Source organism: Dipodomys spectabilis, unplaced genomic scaffold (genome assembly GCF_019054845.1).
Source record: "Dipodomys spectabilis isolate Male_0828 unplaced genomic scaffold, ASM1905484v1 ptg000076l, whole genome shotgun sequence".
Classification (NCBI taxonomy): domain Eukaryota; kingdom Metazoa; phylum Chordata; class Mammalia; order Rodentia; family Heteromyidae; genus Dipodomys; species Dipodomys spectabilis.
This window is the reverse complement of record NW_024870753.1, coordinates 3,104,438-3,123,944: the sequence shown is the minus strand read 5'-3', so window position 1 is coordinate 3,123,944 and position 19,507 is coordinate 3,104,438.

Below are 19,507 nucleotides of genomic sequence, written 5' to 3'. Positions count from 1 at the left end.
ACACCTGGATTCCAGTCTCAATCCCGAATCCGGACTTCCTCCTATCTAGCCAAAGTTTCTGCCTCTGTCAACTCTGAAGAGTGCCTCCTGTCCTGATGTAGCTACCAGCTCATCAAAGAAGATTTGAATTTATTTATTATTTATAGTGAATTGATTTATCTGAATGAACTTGAATGATTTTAATGAATTTATCACCTATGCTGGAGAAAACTAGTGAGGTTCTTATCACTTGCATTTTAAAAGAGAAATCCACAGTTATTTTTAGGTTTTGCTTTTTATTTCCTTATTTATTTACTATTATTATTAATAATTTTTTTGGTGGTACTGGGGTTGGAACTCAGGGCCTCGAGCAAGCTTGAAAGGCAGATGTTCAACTGCTTAAGTCATGCCCCTAACCTTGATTTTCCTCTGATTACTTAAAAAGTACTTGAAAAGGTGATGGGCATGGGAGGTTACAGTTACTTAAGTAAGGCAATAAATACATTTGTTTTTAATCATTGTTACCCTATCCTTCTATATCTCCCACTTACCCCTTCCTATTCCCCCCACCAAGTTGTAATGTTCATATCCAACATAGTGGCAAAGGAGTATCAATGTTGCTGTGTCTTCTGATTACTTTTGAGATAGGATCTTACTTCCCCTCTGGGTGTGTGTCCGAGTCACATCTACTTTAGGCTGGGATAATAGGCAGGCACCACCACATCCAGCTTCTCTTTACTAAGATGGAGTCTCATGGACTTTCCTTCCTGGGCTGAGCTAGAATCATGAACCTCTTGTTCTTAGCCTCCTAAACAACTAGTATGACAGGTATGTGTCATCTACTAGTACCTGGCTTAGAGTTGTTTTTTTTTTTCTTTTTCTCAAGGCTAGCACTCTACCACTTGAGCCACAGCACCACGTCTGTCTTTTCTGAGCAGTTTATTGGAGCTAAGAGTCTCATCGATTTTCCTGCCTGGGCTGGCTTTGAACTGTGACCCTTAGATTTCAGCTTCCTAAGTAGTTAGGATTACAGGTGTGAGCCACTGGCCCACTTTAAAGAACTTTTACTAAGCCTCATGATAGAATTTCAGTCTAAGAGGCCGATGGGCACAAAAAGAGGGAGCGCTGCACTAAGATTGCCCAAAGATATCTAGAAGTGTGCCTGAGTGTTTTCTCAGTCTGCCTACAAGGCCTAGCACTCAGGGTCAGCACGGAGGAGGGCAGAGGAGAAATGGCAGTCTCGTGTCATGCTGGGCATGTTACTGGTGTCCGGTCAGGGCAGAAAGCTCCCTGGTGCTCTGCCAGTCTCCAGGGTCATTGCACAAAAGGTCATTGCACCTGTATGGAGAATTTTCCAGCTTTTAATGAGGCTGCCAAGGCAGCATGTCGGTAAAGTTCACCCTCTAATCCCCAATTAAGGCTCTGGGCCTTAGCTGCATCCGGCATCTGGTTGCCGATGGCTACGGGATTGTGTTGCTAACCTTCTTTCTCTCACACTGTACGATTTCCAGGGGGAGGGAATCTTTCCCTCAAGATCTCAAGATCTCAACACCGGCATGGATGCATATGGGGAGCCTCTGTGGGCTTCCAGCAGTCTTTGGGTTCCTCCCCTGTGCCTTCCCGAGTCCCTACCCCGAGACTATCGATAAAGAGCCCATTCTCTGCACACAGAACCAGATGAGTTTGGAGTAAGAGTGACTAGACCTCCTCAGCAGAGGGAGCGAGGGAGCGAGCGAGCGGACGGTGTATCAGGGCATGACTGGGTCCTGTCCCGCATATAGGGAGGAGAGAGCTCCGGCCACCCAGGTCCTTTGCATGTCCTTTCCCACCGCTCTGCTGATGTGACAGGAATTCCCAGGGGCCTGAGCTGAGGACCAGCGGAGATGACCGGGCTGCAGTGAAACACGACTATAATCGCTATTACAATAATGGTGGCTGGTGTTCTGCCATTTAAGCCATACCTCCAGTCCAGTGTCTGGAATGGAGCCAACAACCCACACTCTTTTTTTTTTTTTGTCGGTCATGGGGCCTGAACTCTGGGCCTGGGCGCTGTCCCTCAGCTCTTCAGCTCAAGGCTAGCACTCTACCACTTGAGCCACAGCATCACTTCTGGCCTTTTCTGCTTATGTGGTGCTGAGGAATCGAACTCATGGCCTCACACATGCAAGGCAAGCACTCTACCACTGAGCCAGCCCTAACCAGCACTTATTACATGCAGAACATTCTCTTTTATATAAAAGGAATAAGTTCAGATACTGTCTGGCAATAGTCATCTCATTTGATCCTGCCCCATATAGGACATTATCCCTATGGCATTGAATGGACAAGTCTATCCACAATTATATTGGGTGAAATTGCTGCTTTTGTATGAAGAAAATAAAGAAGTATCCACTTTCCATGGCTCAGTCTAATTATTAGGTAGCCAGAATTCCAAAATTCCTGCCCCTCTCCCCTGACACTAAAGTAAAGCCTTGCTGTTTTTGGAAGGTTTTTGGAAGTTAAATGATTTTTTTTAAATAGAATTTTCAGGTGCTGGTGGCTCCATGCCTGTAATCCTAGCTACTCAGGAGGCTAAGATCTGAGGATTGATATTCAAAGCCAGTTGAGACAGGAAAGCCTATGATACTCTTTATCTCCAATTAACCCTTGAGCAAAAAGGCTCAGGAAGAGCATGAGGCCTTGAGTTCAAGCCCCAGTACCAGCACAAAAAAAAAAAAAGAAAAGAAAAAGGGATTGGTGCCATACAGACTAAAATACAAGCCCCACAAACCTTCTTCCTCAAATATGGGAGTTGTTCTTTTCTGCTTGAGGAAGCATTGTCTAGTGAGGCTTTCCTGAGGACCATAGGGAAGAAACAAACAGCCCAGATACTAGGCTTATAATAAACACAACACCATAGTCAAATAGGCAGATCCAAAGCAGAAGGATGCAATGTCTGAATAGGTAGGGGCTGTCATAGAGTTTTGTCTTTGAGATGATCCAGAAAGGAGACAGAGGCCCCTGAGGGGTGAAAGAAGCAGGCTGGGGTCTTACCACGTGCTTCTTCTAGGTTCAGAAGCACACATCTCTCAGCAGAGCCAGATTCCTGATTTGAGGTGCATGATTTGGCTTTGATTTCAACAAGCAGGTGAGCTTGTCTAGACTTACAACACCAAAAAGGTGGTTTCATTCTCCAGCAGCTGATGTAGAGAGAGAAGTCAGCCTCAGAGGCAAAGAATGCTCTTCCATTTTAACCCCTATGTGACCTGGGAGCCTTTTGGTCCCTCCTTCATTATGCTCTGGCTTCATGTGGCTAAAGAAACCAAGTCAAGAGTCTGCACCCAATCTGGGGGTTGATACCAGGTCGTTTTCTTGTCCTTCCAGTCTAGAGTCCAGCAGAGTGCCTGGCTCATGGCTGTACTCAAGAACATGGACAGAAATGTCGATAAGAGTTCAAATTGTGGAGTTAGACTAGAGGTAGCTGCCCATGCCCCCATTCCATGGGCATTCCCTCTAGCAATGACAGCATTCCCATGGCCACCTTCAAAATAGACGTCAATGAGTCAAGGCTATTGCAAGTTCATGTGTGTGGTCTGAACAACTTCCCTCTCTGGACAGCCCTCAGACCCCTGTTGTTTGGCCTCTACATGACAGAGAGGCCAGTTCTCTCTAATGTGTCTGCCTTCACCACTTCGTGAAGGAGGACCGTGAAGATATTTTGTGGCTAGAATGCTTGCTGTGATGATGTTCATGTGTTGGGGAAGCTGTGTTGATCTCTCCAACAAGGATAAATGGGAACTTCTCTGTCCCTCTGTGCTTTTGTAGACTTTAGCCATCCCAAAGTGGTAATATTGGAATCACCTGAAAGGGTGATCCTTCTCCCCTCTGCCCCCTACCCCAAGACATTCCAATTTAGTTGTTTTGTATTATAGTCCAGGCATCAGGATTGTCAAAAGTTCCCTAGGTATTTCAAATAGGAAGCCATGCCTGAGAACTTCTGCATTCAAACACCAGCTCTATTGTCTGTCCATCACCCAACACAGATGTCTGTATCCAAGGGATATTTGTTGAATGAATAGGTGGGGAATGAATGAATGAATGAATGAATGATGAGATCTCTACCCAGGAACCCACAGCAGAATAACCTGGCAATGCTTTACAAAAACTTTGAGCAAAGGTTTTATAAAACCTTTTGCTTTCATCCCTACTTTCCTCCTCTGCCATCGTGATTTCAGATTCAGCGTCTCTGGGCTGTAGTTGGGGTTTGTGTGCTTTGAAAGAATCTCGCCAGATGATTCTGAGAGGCAAGTCTGGAGAAATAAAACGAATGAGTAAGTAAATGAATACTCGATCTGAGTGAATAAGAGTTTCAGTTGGGAACAAGAAACTCAAGAAGCTAAGACAGATGAGCATTCTGTATCGTTGAGGAAATTGGTGGGTATGATCTTCCGCTAGTCTTGTTTCCGTTCCCTCAACTGGCAACATAAACAGTACTTTCTGGGGAAGCAAAGTGAAGCTCTTTCCTCCTCCTGATGCCTCCTTCTCCTACTTTCTAGAAGGAGCTGGTAAGTGCCTAGAAGCAGGAGTCGGGTTTTTCTCTTTGGAATCCAGTTCGCAGGTAGCTGTGTTTTCTGTCTCACTGTAAACACATATATTGGACTGGAAATCAAGGCCATATCAAGGAGGGAAAAACGAGCCAAGAGGAGAGGGGAAGCAGAGCTAATGCGGATCTTCCAACCTTCCACCCTCCACACACTCCGCTCAACTCACCAGGACCCTGGCACCGAGGAACTGTGGAAGTCATTTAACCAGGGACTCTGGGGAGTAGTAAAGAAGTCCAGGGTGGAGATGGAGACACAGAAAGCAGCAAGTCAGCACACTGCAGGGAACATGGAGTTACCTTTTTGTAATGTCTCTGCTACTCTACAAGGGGATACAAGGCAGGCTCAGCAGGAACACACACCTGCGGTGCCCTTCACAGTCAGTCAGGGGCAGCAAGGCAGGGATGTGAAACAGCTTTCTATCTCCAGGCCCAGGGGTCTGCAACCCAGCCAACAGTTACACTGGCAACATTTTTGTTTTTTTTTTTTTTTGGGAGAAGGACAGCTATAATGAAACTATGGAAACTATACACTTAAACTATCCACCTCCATGTAGAAGTCCATGCATCTTTAGCCACATCAGATGCATTCTAAAACTCCCAGTGGATGTCTGCAGAAGGCAGCAAACCCTCTATGTGCTGAGTTCCCCCCTGTAAATGCACCATGCCTATGATCAACTTTCTTCTTACCTGAAGAAAGTAGGTTATGGCCTCTCTTTGGCATACCAGAACTGCCAGTGTTACTATTCTTGGGAATTGGACCTATTACCATTACACAAAATAGAGCGTTCTTGACAATAAACACAGGGATGCAGCAACCATGAGTCGTGTGGCCAAGTTGGCTACTGAGTGATTTGGGGGCAGGGGGAACACAGACAGACAGGCTGGATAAAAAGGCGGTTCTCATTCCTGCAGCAGAGGATGGCAGGAGATTTCCACACACTAGGCAGACCAGATTGCAATTTAAAATGATGAATTTTTATTTTTGGAATTTTTCATGTAATATCTTTGGGCTATTGTCGCCTATTTTAGGCAGACTTCTTGGTGATGTGATAACACACCTGTAAAACATAAAACTAAAATGACTTAGCTTATGGCTTCAGATGTTTCCGCCTTTGGTGACAGGAAGGGTGTGGTGGAAGAACAGCTTATATCATAGTGGCCAGGAAAGGGTGGGGGGAGAGACAGACAGAGAGACAGAGAAAGACAGAGACACTGACACGGAGAGACAGAGGGAGAGGCAGAGAACGCAGAGAGACAGAAAGGAGAGATAGAGGAGAACCACAAATACAGAAAGAAAGAGGAGAGACAGAAACAGGTGGAAAAAGAAGAGAGAAAGAGACAGAAAGACAGCAACAGAGACAAACAAAAAGAGGGAGAAAAGGGAGAGACAGAGAAAGAAAAAAAGAAAGAGAAAGGAGAGAGAGAGAGAGAGAGGGAGGGAGGGAGGAAGAGAGGGAGGGAGAGAGAATATACCTGTACTAGTAGACTTTCTCCTTTTCCTCATGTAGTCTGTCTGGGTCCCCAGGTTGTGGGAAGGTTCCATATTGAGGGCCTGTCTTCCTTCCTTGGTTAATCCTCTAGAAACACCCTCACTGACATACCCGGAGGCGGGCTTTTCTATTCTCCTAGGTACTGACCAAGCCAATCAAGTTGACAATCGAGATTCACAGGAAGCTGTGACCACTGGTAACTGAAAAGGCAGAAAGCAAAAGCGTGAATAAGGGGGACTGCTACATTGCTTTCTGCAGTGATGAGCTCGTCTATACTGTGCTGTCCAGTATGACAGCCACTGACTCGGGTGTCACACTTGAAGTGTGGCTTGTATAGGCAGTGGAATTCTAACTTTCACTTTGCTTCAATGAATAGCAGCTAGCGGCTGCCTTGTTGGGTGGTGCAGCTCTGTACGGGGGGTGAGAGCAGAACTGGGATTGGAACTTGGAGCTGTTTAGCTTTGAAGCCAATGGACCCTCATCTCTATAAAGTTGTCTCTCAGACTGAGAGTTACAGTCTCCCCCCCGCCCAGGTCTGAATCTATTATTATATTAGTGACTTGAGTGGTGGTGAGAAAATAATTTAATTTCTCTGTGCCTTCTTTGTTAAATGAATGGGGTTGAATTGCCCCAGAGACCGCAAAGGCTCCTCTTAGCTTTAAAATAGGACATTTTGATGGCATTTAGAATTCCTCCACTAGACACCAAATGAAGTCAGATAGGCATTGGAAGAGCTGCTCTCTCACTGCAGCAAGCTTTTCTTTCAACCTAATTACCCTCGCCGCGGGTCTGTTTTATTTATTAATATTATCGTTCCTAGTAGCTTCTATTTCTGCCACTCAGCCCTGGTCACCCCCAGCAAAACCACTGTCAGCCTCAGCCAGTCCTGAGCAAGCATGGAGCAAACAGTTCACAGAGTGCACCTGCCATTTGTCTCCACGGCCTTCTCTTCCTGCCCCCGCCCCCCATCCCTTCCTTACTTCATTTTCCCACCTTCTCCATTCTCTACTTCCTTCTCCCACTCAGTCATTCAACTTTCCTCTTTCCTCTTACTCCAACCCCCTGCCTGGTCTCCACTTCATTTTCCATTTTGTCTTCTCTTACTCAAGTCCTGGGAGTTCTGATAACCTGGTTTTATGCAGTGTTTAAACCACAGAGTAGGCCAGCCCTTGGGTGAGTGGGAGGGGCAAACGCAAAGACTACAGAAAGTACAAAAGAAAGCAGTCCAACCAGTTCCCCAGCTCAGATATCCCACAAAGGCCTTCACTATGATGTTTAGGAGTTGGGCCATCAAAATGGTATGTGTGAGGGTGATAACCTTGAACTTCAGCTTAGAGGAGGATACCTGTTCCCAGCCAGCCTCAGGAGTTTTACCTCACAGAGAGAGAGAGAGAGAGAGAGAGAGAGAGAGAGACAGAGACAGAGAGACAGAGACAGAGAGAGTGAGAGAGTGAGAGAGAGAGAGACAGAGAGAGACAGAGAGAGACAGCGAGAGACAGAGACAGAGACACAGAGAGACAGAGACAGAGATAGAGACATAAAGAGAGGGAGAGAGAGACAGATAAACAGACACAGACAGAGACAGAGAGAGAGACAGGCAGAACTAAGGTGGGATATGAATCTGTGGGGCAGCCAACAACTTCAGAAAGGAGCCCTGAAATCTTCTCCCTGCAATTCCCTTCTTAGCCTGGCTGCTTCTAGAAGACCTGGCTGGGGGCAGCTCAGGCTGAGGACTTGGGCATTCATACTCCACAAATTCCTCTGTTCTCCTGCGGCCTCCCGGGAGATGAAGAGGAAACCTTAACTCATAGGCATGGAGCTCTTTCGTGATGTCTTAGTGATTTGCTCTGACCCAACAGTCTTGCTTACTTGCAGTGCCATCCCCGGTGCCCCCATTCGGCCATCACCAAGAAGCAGGAGAGTGGAAGATGATTTTGATTTCTCTAAGTCTACAGGGAGAGTAATAAAAGGAGCCCTATGTCTGGGTTGCTGGCCAGCGCTACTACTTATTATTAGCCCCAAGTCTTCCTTTAACCTCATATTTCCATCTGTAAAATGGAAATAGATCTCCTTCACGAGGGCTTTTCTGAAGATGGAAGGGAACAATATACTCTCCTTTGTCTTAGACAGTGGACTACATCGTTTGGTTAGCCTAGAATGTGGAGGATGGTCCCTGTGGCTTTGGGTTACTGTCTTGCTTGAGAACCTAACTAGTGAAATGATGATGCAGTCAGATGTGGTAGATGATGCTTCCTAGCTCGTTACTTGTGTGGCTGACAAAGCAACGGAGGCCTTCAAGCAATTTTGAGACAGTCAAGAGACGGTGGCAATCGTGGTCATCTCCTCAGGATCTGGGGCAGTTTCTCAGCCATCCCATATCAATTTCCAGCAGGCTCCTGCCAGTTTGGTTTTCACAGTGGTGTGGTGTGGAATGGCTGGGGCTGATGTGCCAGGAGAAGGAGAACAAAGGGAGCATTGTCACATCTGAGAACTGTCTACACTCAGCTGGGAACAAAGACACTTGTTATGCAATAGACATCATGGAAAGGCCAATCTAGGGCAGCAGCCTTGCGTTCGGGAACTGTGGAGCTATAATTTTTGCCAAGAGATAAAAACCAAATTACCTCCAGTTTGCCATCTTAGGTGACAAGGAAATGACTAAGCTGAAAGAAGCTTGGATCCATCTAGGAGAAGGATGTTTACAACAGCTTCTCACCTTCCACCAGGACGACTGTGACAATAGGGACATATTGGTGATAAGATTATGGAGCTAAAGATTTATAAGCATATTCTAGCTACCTGTGTTTCTCTAGATCTGGCTTACTTCACTTAAGAAGATAATTTTTTTTCCAAATCTTTCCATTTCCAAAGAATGGTATAATATCATCCATCTTTCTGATGGATGAATAGAATTCTAATGTGTATATATACCACATGTTTTTGATCCATTCACTCATGGAGGGGCATCTGGGCTGATTCCATATCCTCGCTGTGGTAAATAGTGCTGCAATGAACATGGTTGTGTTGGTGGATTTACTGTAGTCTAATTTGTGCTCTATTATCTAAATGCCCAGGAGTGGAATTGCTGGGTCATAGAGTCATTCTGTTTTTTTTTGTTTGTTTGTTTTTTGAGGAACTTTATACTGCTTTCCAGGGTGATTGAACCAGTTCGCATTCCCACCAACAGTGTAATAGTGTTCCCTTTGGGCCTTATCCTCGCCAGAATTTGCTATTGTTGATTTTCTTGATAATGGGCCATTATCATTCTAACTGGACTGAGGTGGAACCTCAGTGTTGTTTTGATTAGATAAAGTGTTTACAAATGAATTAACTGAAGTATAATAGACTCTGTGGAGAGCTCAAATAGTATAATTCTTTAGAAAGACTAAGTCAAAGCCCAACAAAATAAGTACCAGGAAATGGGTATTTGCAAGGTGTGTGGGTGGGTAGGGCGGTAGATGAACGAAGGTGAAGCAGGGAGAATGCAGTTAAGAATCCAGTGTACCGAAGAATTGAGGAAAGTAAGGGGAGGGTGGGTCAAGGGGGTGAGGATGTCAAAGGGATGGACAGATCAAGATGCATTCATACATAACGTGCTTTGTTAAATTGCAAAAAAAATCAATACATAGCCTAAAATTAAGAAAAGGGAGGAGGGGGTGGGTTGAGAGGAGTGGGTGAGCATGTTGGAAGGGGTGACATTACACACACACAAACACACAGGCACACAAAGAGCTGGCAGAGAAGCTCACGTAGTAGAGTGTCTGCCCGTCAAATACAAAGCCCTGAGTTCAGCCCCCAGTACTGCCAAAAACCCCCACATATCAATATTGGGTCATTAACTGCAATGAATGTAGCATTCTAAAGTAAGAGTATATGGAAATTCCATATCATCTCCAAAGTTTTCCTCTACATTTAAAAGCAATCAAAAACAACAAAGGCTTTGGTGAAAGAAAAAAAAAGAGGTGACATTGATCAGGACATACTGTATGTGTAAACTGTGTTGTTGAATGGCAACTCCTTTGTACAACTACTTAATGATGATACAAATATTTTTTTTAAAAAAAGATGACAGAGCTATAAAGAAAAGTCACATGACAGGCCAGCAACATGGTGTTCAGGATACCAGCTAAGATTAAAAACAAACAAACAAACCAGGTAAGCTTCAGGGATGGAGGCTGACGTGGATTCTAGAGGAGAGTAGCACTCAGATTGCCAGTTGGCAGGACTCCAGTCCTAACCCTGCTAAGCAGGGTTCATCCACTTCTCTATCATCTCTGTGTTGATGAGGCTGAAGGATGTTGTTGGTGGGCAGGGGATAGGATGCACTCAAGTGTTCATGATTAGGGAGCTCCTAATCATTGTGCATGGAAGACAGAAAGATGTGCAGTTCTGTGAGGAGCAAGTCACTCCAAAAAGGGGAACTTACTATTTCTTGCTTCTGTCAAGAGTTTTAACCCTGTCATCAAATTTCCAGGGAAATTTGGGGAAAGAGTTTTCTGACCATGAGGGCTGCAAAGAAACAAGCCAGAAAAGTTGGCAGATGCCTATTGTCTGCAAGGAGACAGAGCACCATGCAGAACAGGCAGGGTTTAGGGGAAGGTCTTTTTACAGAGGAGGCTTTCCTTCTGTCTAGGTGTGGCTCACTCTGTAGGCGAGAGGATAGTCAAAGGAGCTTTTTGGTTCACAGGCTCTGCGATCTCTTGATCTGCCTGTGAATCCTCTGCCACCACACGTGTCCAATCAGATTCAGACAGCACGATGGGGCAGGATGACATGGCCACTCACAGAAGCACACGATCCTTTCTAACTGCTTCCAGAGCCCATCTGGAGGACCTATGAAGGCGTTTTGCATGTGCAATAGTTGGACTTCGTGATACCATCTCCCTTTCCACTCTGCTCCTGGAAGACAAGCTAGCCTTCTCTCCCTTCCGTCTCTGTTTCTCTCTTCTGCCCCTTTCTGTCTGTCTGTCTGTCTGTATTTTACTCTATGGTTCTCTCTCTGTCTCTGTCTCTCTCTCTGTGTCCTTTTCCTTCACACTCACATACTCACACACACTCAAACCCGAACCAGACAGCTAAACTTGGTCCTCAGATTCTGACATCTTCACCGGCCCAGCGCACAAGTAGGCTATTTGCATAAGTGAATCAAGGCCAGTTATTACCAGGGCACTGTTGTGATGGGTTCTTCCCTTGGCTTCCTGCCATCTGAACTGTTTAAAGGCTGCCTTCATTCCTCAGCTGCATGTAGAGATAATAAAAGAAGAGGAAACAGAGGTGGTTCTGGGCTTGTGGAGCAGGGAACAAGGAGAACAGAGGAAAATTTCTCCCTCTGTCCATTACCTAGGGAGACTAAGAAATCATCCTGACACTAACGGCGGTGGTCACCATTGGAGAGCATCTGTTCTGAATGAATATGTACACAGAGATGCTAATGATGAGAAGTTTCTACAAGATGTGTTTTATTTACATCACTGCATTTAACACTTTATAAAAGACAAAATCAGCAGGGCATCTGCCTACCACACAGAACAGCCAAAATTTCCAAATCCAGCTTGTTTTTAGCACTAGAGGCTTCCTATTCCCTTAACTAGCAGCTATTCCTCGTGTTGCTTGTCCTCTCTGACCGGAGTTCTTGATGAACGAATCCCACCCTCAGAGCTAATCCCAAGCTCTGATTTCATTTCCAACTTTGTTCTACTGTTGGGAAGTTCTGATGAGCTTCTGTCCTCCCAGCTTGCCTGCTGATGCGACTCTAGACACCTTGTTCTTGTGATCAAATCTAAGGACAAGCAGTTTTAACTAGTTATGAGCACCACCCTCTCCCTCTTAAGTGGTTTAGGTTCAGGATTGTGTCTGGAGAGTGAGGCCATCTGACTATGGTTAGAATCTTCACAGAGATATGACTGCTTTTTTTTTCTAATCAACCTATAAAACAACATCTTTATTAGTCCTTTATGGTATTATCATGTTATATGATTATGAAAACAAAAAACACTCTGTCATACAGGCTTTATTGCAACAGCAGTAGGGCAGAGGCTAAAAGTATGGGCCCAACAGTGGAGATTTAAGTGCATCAAGTAAGCACAGCATAGCAGTGTATCGATAGACCACCATTTGGTCCCCCATTTCCCTAGTGATGGAGGCTATTGCTATGACAACTAAGGGACCTTTAGGTTGTTTCTATTTCTTGATTATGGTGAATTATGTCAAAATGATGGCAATTAATTCTTCAGCATTGGACACTTGCTGGGTGTTTCCTAATTCAAATCTGCTCTGACACGATCAACCTGGAGAGAGTGTCAGATCCCATAGGTTGAGTGCTCAGTCCCTAGCACTGGTCCACATGTTAGATCACAATTATGAACACCTGGAGGTTTCCCTGGGGCTTCTGACTGACCCTCTCTAAGCCATCTTACTGCATCTGGAATTTCCCCTGCAGGGTCATGTTTTAGCAGCTGGTTTGATCCTCAAAAAGCTTGGCACATTTCAACAACAGTGTAATTTTTAAGAAGTGGGGGGTAGCAGAAAGGGCATACTAAGACTCTGCTTCCATTTCTCTCTTTTACCACTCAGTCTTCTTGAGTTAATGTATTTCCCCCTCCCACATGCTCTCACCATGAGATGCAGACTCGCCACAGGCTCCAAACTAACCAGAACAAGGGAGCATGCCCTGAAATCTCAGAAAACGTAAGCCCAAACAAGCCTTTGCTACGTTGGAGTTTTCTTAAGGCTTTGTTGTTGTGATTCTTGTTGTTATGGTGATGCAAAGCTGACTTACACATCCTGTGACTCCCTTCTTTGAGTTGAGTTTGGTTAATCTGCTTCAGCAGCTCACTGTCTGGGAAATACGTAATTGTTTCCATGGTTTATGATAAAGGATCATAATATAGATGAAGTGATGTGTCGAGAGGGAATGTAGGAAGGGATGCAGAACTTTCACTCCTCTTTCCAGGGTATTACCTCTCAGTAACGTCAAGGCGCTTAGCTCTCTCCAAGCTCATTTTGAGGGCGAGAGGATTAAGGGGCTTCATTGTGTAAGCATGATTGGTAGGCAACTGTGTAGGAATGTGATCACACATCCTTTGGGGTCCCCTGGAGCCCTTGACATAGTAATGTCAAATAATGAGAAATTTTTATATATATACTATATAATTATACAATACTGTATATGATTAGTAATATCAATTATATTAATAATATCAATGTTTTATTATATTAAAGATGTTAATATTTAATACTTATAATTTAAATTGTGACATTAGCTATTATTTCCAAGATGTTTTTCCTTTATGCTATAATAAGATCCAGCCTTGTAACTTAGGAATTTTGCTAAGATATTTATAGGCAGAGGTCTATTTTCTGTAATTCTGACTTGGATTTTTGATGCGTACTCAATCTCCAAATTCAAGTGTTATCTGGAGCCCAGGAAAAATTGTCTTTTCTGTTTGGTTCACTTTTCTTCTTCTATTTCATCTATTCTTTGCTTGCTATGCACTTAGATCTTTCTCCAAGTTAATTATCTTCTTTCTTGTTTGGTTTTTTGTTTTGGCTTTTTTTTATGAGACATTTCCCTTGATTTTCTATGCCTCAAATGTGATTTTCAACTTTGTTATTTTATTTTTATTTTTTGATTTCATGCATTGGGAGAAGATCTCCAGTACAATGATGGATTGTGGTTATTAATATCAGAAATCTTTGTTTTGTATCTCATTTATATCATTTTCTATTATATTAAGAAAGCACCCTCTATTTCTAGACAGCCAGATGATCCTTAAAATTATCAATGAATGTTGCATTTTATCAAGTGTCTTTTTTCATATCTAGTTTGATAATAATATGACTTTCTTCCTATCTTGTTAATGAAATAAATTGCTCTTGTTTTTCTAATGTTGATTATCTTTGCATTTTTGTATTAAAGTCTATTTATTCATGGTCTGTTTCTTCCTGTAAATTATTGGAATTGGTTTCTATTTCTTTTGAAAAGTTTTGCATCTATTTTAGCGAAGCTGATTTGTGTATAATTTTCCTTTTTGAAGTTACTCCATCCAGATTTCAAATTGAAGTTATGGTTGAGTTGAGAGTATTCTCTTTTGTTTTCACTACTCAAGGTTGCTTCTGTGAAGACTTGAATATTTCTCCCATAAGTTATTAGTAAACTTATGAGCAAACCATCTGGGTTTAGGGTTTTCTATGTTGGATTTTTTTTTTGACTATGGGGTTTGAACTCAGGTCCTGGGTGCTGTCCCTGAGCTCTTTTGCTCAAAGTCAGTGCTCTACCACGTTGAGCCACAGCTCTGCTTCAAGATTTTGAGTGGTTAATTGGAGATAGGAGTCTTACAGGGACTCTTCTGCCAGCACTGGCAGCTAACTGCGATCCTCAGATCTCAACCTCCTTGAGTAGATAGTATTATAGGGGGAGCCACTGGCACCTGTCCTGGAATTTTGTTTTTTACTCCTAATTCCAGTTCTTTAATGGAAGTGTTCAGCTTTCTTCCATCATTCATTTAACTGAACTGTATTGAAAGTATCCATTGTTTTCTGTCTTTAATATTACAGAAGGCGAGACAATGAATGCATTTACACAAGCATTTTGCAAATTTGTGAGTGCATTTGCACTTGAAATGTATGTTTTCTAAGACAGATTCTTACAAGGAGAAATTTCTGGGCTGAGAATACAAACACATTCCTTTTTTTCCATATCGGTCTTTTTCTTTCTTGAAGAAACAATACTGAAAGGAGCAATGTCCTCCATATTAGTTATTTGCCTCAACACATAACAGTTTCTTAGAACAAGTCCACATTACCATATTCTATTTATTAGACACAATTGTTGATTCACATTGAAGAAACAAGTGAAAAAATGTGAGTGTGTTTTAACACCATCGCTGTGTCTCTGTCAGCCTCTTTTAAGTAGATTAAGCTTCTAGGCAGGAGAAGCCAGAGAGGCTGTGGGATCAGCTGGTGAGAATGTGATATCGGGCCTCCAAGCTGTCAAGCACCTGCTGCCCTTGGTGTCTGGTCCCTAGTGTCCTGGCTACTATCCAAGCCCAAGATTTATGTCTTAATTATGTAAGTGGAGAGATTATGCTATCAAGAGCTCTGCAAAGCTAATTACTCAACAAGAAATCAATGTTGCTCAAGTCAAGAGTAATGAATCCTAAGGCTCCTAACCCTTTGACCATAATTGCAATAGTGAGGATCGTATTTCCACAGACCATTCCAAAGACCCGGGAGAAAAAGGAGGGCCCTGTGGCCTGAGAGTCATTGAGACCTTATCCAAACCTTCGTTCCTCATGGGTTCTGGGGCTTGGAACCGATCCTTGGCCATGCTTCCCAGGACTCATGGGTGCTTCTGCATTTATCCAATCATTTTTACTAGCTTAGGCTCTTGGAAGTGACCAGATGCATTGTCACGGTCAGTGTCAGTGGGAGAGAGGAGCCTCGGCCTGAGCTTCTGCTCCATTGGATGTGACTTTTGCCACTTGGAGGACCAAGGCTGGGTGAGAAGGTTTCTCTGGGGGTTCTTTCTCCTTCTGTGCTTAGCAAGTGGTGTCAGACTGCCCCTGATATCAGTTATGCCTGGACAAAGAGGTCTCCTGCCCCTCTGGGTTCTGAGAGATACAAGAATGCTGACTCTCTCCATTATCAACTCTTTACCTCCCCTATTCCCACCCTGCAGGGCCCTCGGCTCCGTCTCTCTTTCTTTCTATGGACATTTCTACTTTAATTTCCATTTGCCTTGCTTTTGGCTTTTACCTAGTGCTGCTGCAAGAAATTGCCATATATAATCGATTTCGGCTATTATTCTAAAAATACTGTTGAGGGCCATGACTAGTACATCTGTAACAGAACGATGAGATTTCTTTTATTTTCCCTCTCAGATGTCCAGGGCCCAAATCAAAGAACAGGATAGAGCCTGTATTCTGAAGAGAGTTGCTCAGGAGCAGAGCCGCCACAGGCTTGCAATGGGCTTTGAAATCTACAGGTTGCTGAACAACCTGCCTCCTTCAGCCTCTGATCAGTTCCACCCTCTGTCTCTCCACTCTCATTTCTAGCGGGTGAGCATGGGGAATGGTATGAGGAGCGGCAGTGGTTACCTTTGCAGGGTTTGTGGTCAGGGTAACCCTCCTCTATCTGCAAAGGGGAAGGCACAGGATCACAGAGACCAGTAGGCCCTAGAGTCTAGAGATCTTTGCAAGAGGACTGTGGATATGGTCCATGCCGGCAGAAAACATTGTAGAGAGCTTGGTAAGGAAGGTGCTTCTCTTGCTCCTTGGAGCACAGAAAGAGAGTCCACAGCATTTCCTGTGGAATCACCTAGAGGGTCATGGGATAGGACAGCAAGGGCTGAGTGCTGTCCTTTAGTCTGTCAGAGCAACGAGTGAGTAGAGCTCCCATGAGGGGTGGTAGCTCAGGTTGGAAGAGACACCTAGGATCCTTGTGTGAAAGGAGACCAGGGCTAAGTTGCACATTGCTACAAATATGAAAAGGTTGCTACGGTTCATCTGGAGACAGCTACTTCAGCAGGGTTCACTAATCTTCCCTGATATCAGCCAGACCAAGATGGGAGGAAATTCCACATAACCCCAAGCTGAAGTGCCTCCCACCTGTCCATCTCTGTACTGGCCTCTCTACTTTTTACCTCCCCTGTTCCCACCCTGCAGGGCCCTTGGCTCTGTATCTCTTTCTTTCTATGGACATTTCTACTTTCATTTCTCTGTACTGAGAGCTAGAAGGGTGAGCCAGAGACGAGAAAATAGGCACCAGCCATACAGCTCCTCCTTCCTCTGAGGCCCTAAAGCCACAGGCTTCCTGAGCTTGGGGACAGTAAGGGGGAAGAAGAGCTTTGAATCAAATACACATTTGGAGTCTTTAACTAGACTGAGTTTTTAATAATGGAAAGTGACAGGAACATTTACTTTATGACCCAAAATACCATTAAGTGGTGGGGGAAAAGTGATTCAAACAGAACACAGCAGAACTCATGACTGGGAAATATTAACTTACATGTTTATATCCCACTGAGTTGAGATTTCTCCATAACGCTACACATTATTCCAGTCAAGCCCTTAAGCCAAGCCCCATGGAGAGAAATGACTCTCGCATTGTTTGCAAGACTACCAAGGATATGAGACATGTGTAACCTCCCACACGGATAAAGACAAGGTAAATTTGAAAGGGGAGGTGATGTAATGTGAGATTGACAAGTGCTTATCTTTGACCCAGAAGATTTATTCATAAGGATTTACTCATCTCCAGTGTTCTACAGTACTGGTTGCATGCTGGCATTATTTCAAGTGTATTGACCAAGTCTCTTCCCATTCTGGATGTTATAACTGAATGAAGGAGAGAGATAGGTCAAGAGGATGTTGTAGTCCCCCTGACTCCTGCTCTAAGAGAATGCGGGAAAGGGCCTGACATGGGAGGGGCACTAAGCCACCCTGGAAATGATGGCTGCCAGGGGATACTCATCTCCCAGATGAAAGCCATGTTGTAGCTGAGATCAGGAAAGTGAATGGGAACTAACAAGGCTGGCATTGATAGTGGAAGGACAGTGTCATTCTAAGCGGCGAGCAGAGGATGCATCAAAGCACAAGGGACAGAGAGCAGCTTACGGCATGTTTAATGAGCAGAGAGGAGTATACAGCATGTTTAAGGGAGCCGGTTGGCTAGAAAGAAGAGCAAGAATAAGGGTTGAGAAGAAGGAGAGGCTAGGAAGGCAGGCAGAAGACTTGAGGTGATAATTCTGGATGCATGCAGGGAGTCACGAAGCATCATTTACAGCTACAACACCTGAAGCTTGATGACAACTTAGATGTCAAACAATAAATCATCCCCAGCAGATCATTATAACGCTGCATGGTTATAAAAATGTGCAAGATGATGTATTGACATTGAAAGATGTTAAGTGTTCTATTGTCAAATAAAAAAACCAGAATATAAAAAGTTAATGTAGAGTATACTCTCATTATTTTTGTTTTAAAAAGTTATGCAAAGATTCTGGGAAAATATATGCCAACCATTTAAACATCCTTAATTTTTTTCCATCCTTATTTTTTGTTTATTTGGACTACAGGTGAATTTCTCTCTTCACTTTTTTTTTTCTCAACTGCATTTTCTTCTATGGTTTATCCATATGCTAGTACTTCTTGGGTAATAAAGAAGAAGTGAGTGTTCCAGGACATAAAACCACTGAAATGTAAGCTCCAAATTTTAGTGCCAAGAAAATTATCATGTCTCTGTTAAGCATGAAGAAATTATGCAAAATTGAGAAGGGGAAGTTGGTATAAATGCAACTGGCACAGAATATCAATGGTAACATTTATGGGCTTGAGTAAACTCTTCATGTTGATTCTGACTGCGTCCATCCCACTGTACATGCTGTTATTTCCAGACATGGGTAACCCCAGCTTCTCAGGAAACTCGCCCATCCTGGTTCTGGCTCCTTCTGGGCCCTCTAGTTTCATGTCAGGTGCATCATGTCCCAATAGGATTTGCAAACAGATAAACTTATATATGACATTCATTATACCAAGGTCAGTTCAGAACCCATGAATTCCAGTAGGTCCACACAGCTGTCCAGGCAATGAACACCCTCTGCTGGTTCTACCAGTTTGATCCACTTTGGAACATGGGTAGCATTGTGAATGCACACCACTCTCTTACAGAGGCTTGTATAAGAATGAGGGAGAGAGAGTGAGGCAGAGAGAGGGAGAGGGAAAAGGAAAGGGAGACAGAGAGAAAAAGAGAAAGAGGAAGAGGAAGAGGAAGAGAAAGAGAAAGAGGAAGAGGAAGAGAGAGGCTAGCAATGTAGTTTCTCCTCTCTGATAGCAATCCATGTGTCTCCACATATTTCTCTTTTTAACCCCAAATGTCTTTAATCAAAGTTAATTTGACACTCAGTTATTAGGGTAAATGGTTGCTACTTGGCTTCAGCACTTGCATAGAGAGCTTCTGTAGCACTGTGGAGCCTTTGCCTAGAGCATGTCCATCTCCTGTCTGTACCTGTTTCCATTCTTGGGCTCCTGTTAGTCCTACCACCATCCATTCCTTTTCTGCACCATTTTTGGTATAGAATTTGCAGTATGCAAATACCACTATCTGTCAGGTCCTGTTCATGTTTTATCTGTGTGAATGCATTATGTGTGTTTAACAAGTCTTTGTTAAGCACAAACTATGCAACTGACAGCACCCCAGACATTGTACAACTATTGGTTTGTTATGATAGCCAATAATCTATAATAGTTCCCCAAGGACTTTAACAAATACGTTTATTTCAATAATCAATAATAGCCTCCCACGGAATTCAGCAAATACAATTGTTTTGTGTTTCTCATGTTTCACCATATCTTGTTAAATATTTTGTTTGGCAATTTCTTTTGTATTACCAAATTCAGATCTTTATCAAATGTAAGCCTGTCAGGAATAAAATAGTGGACGAGAACCTTCTGTCTTT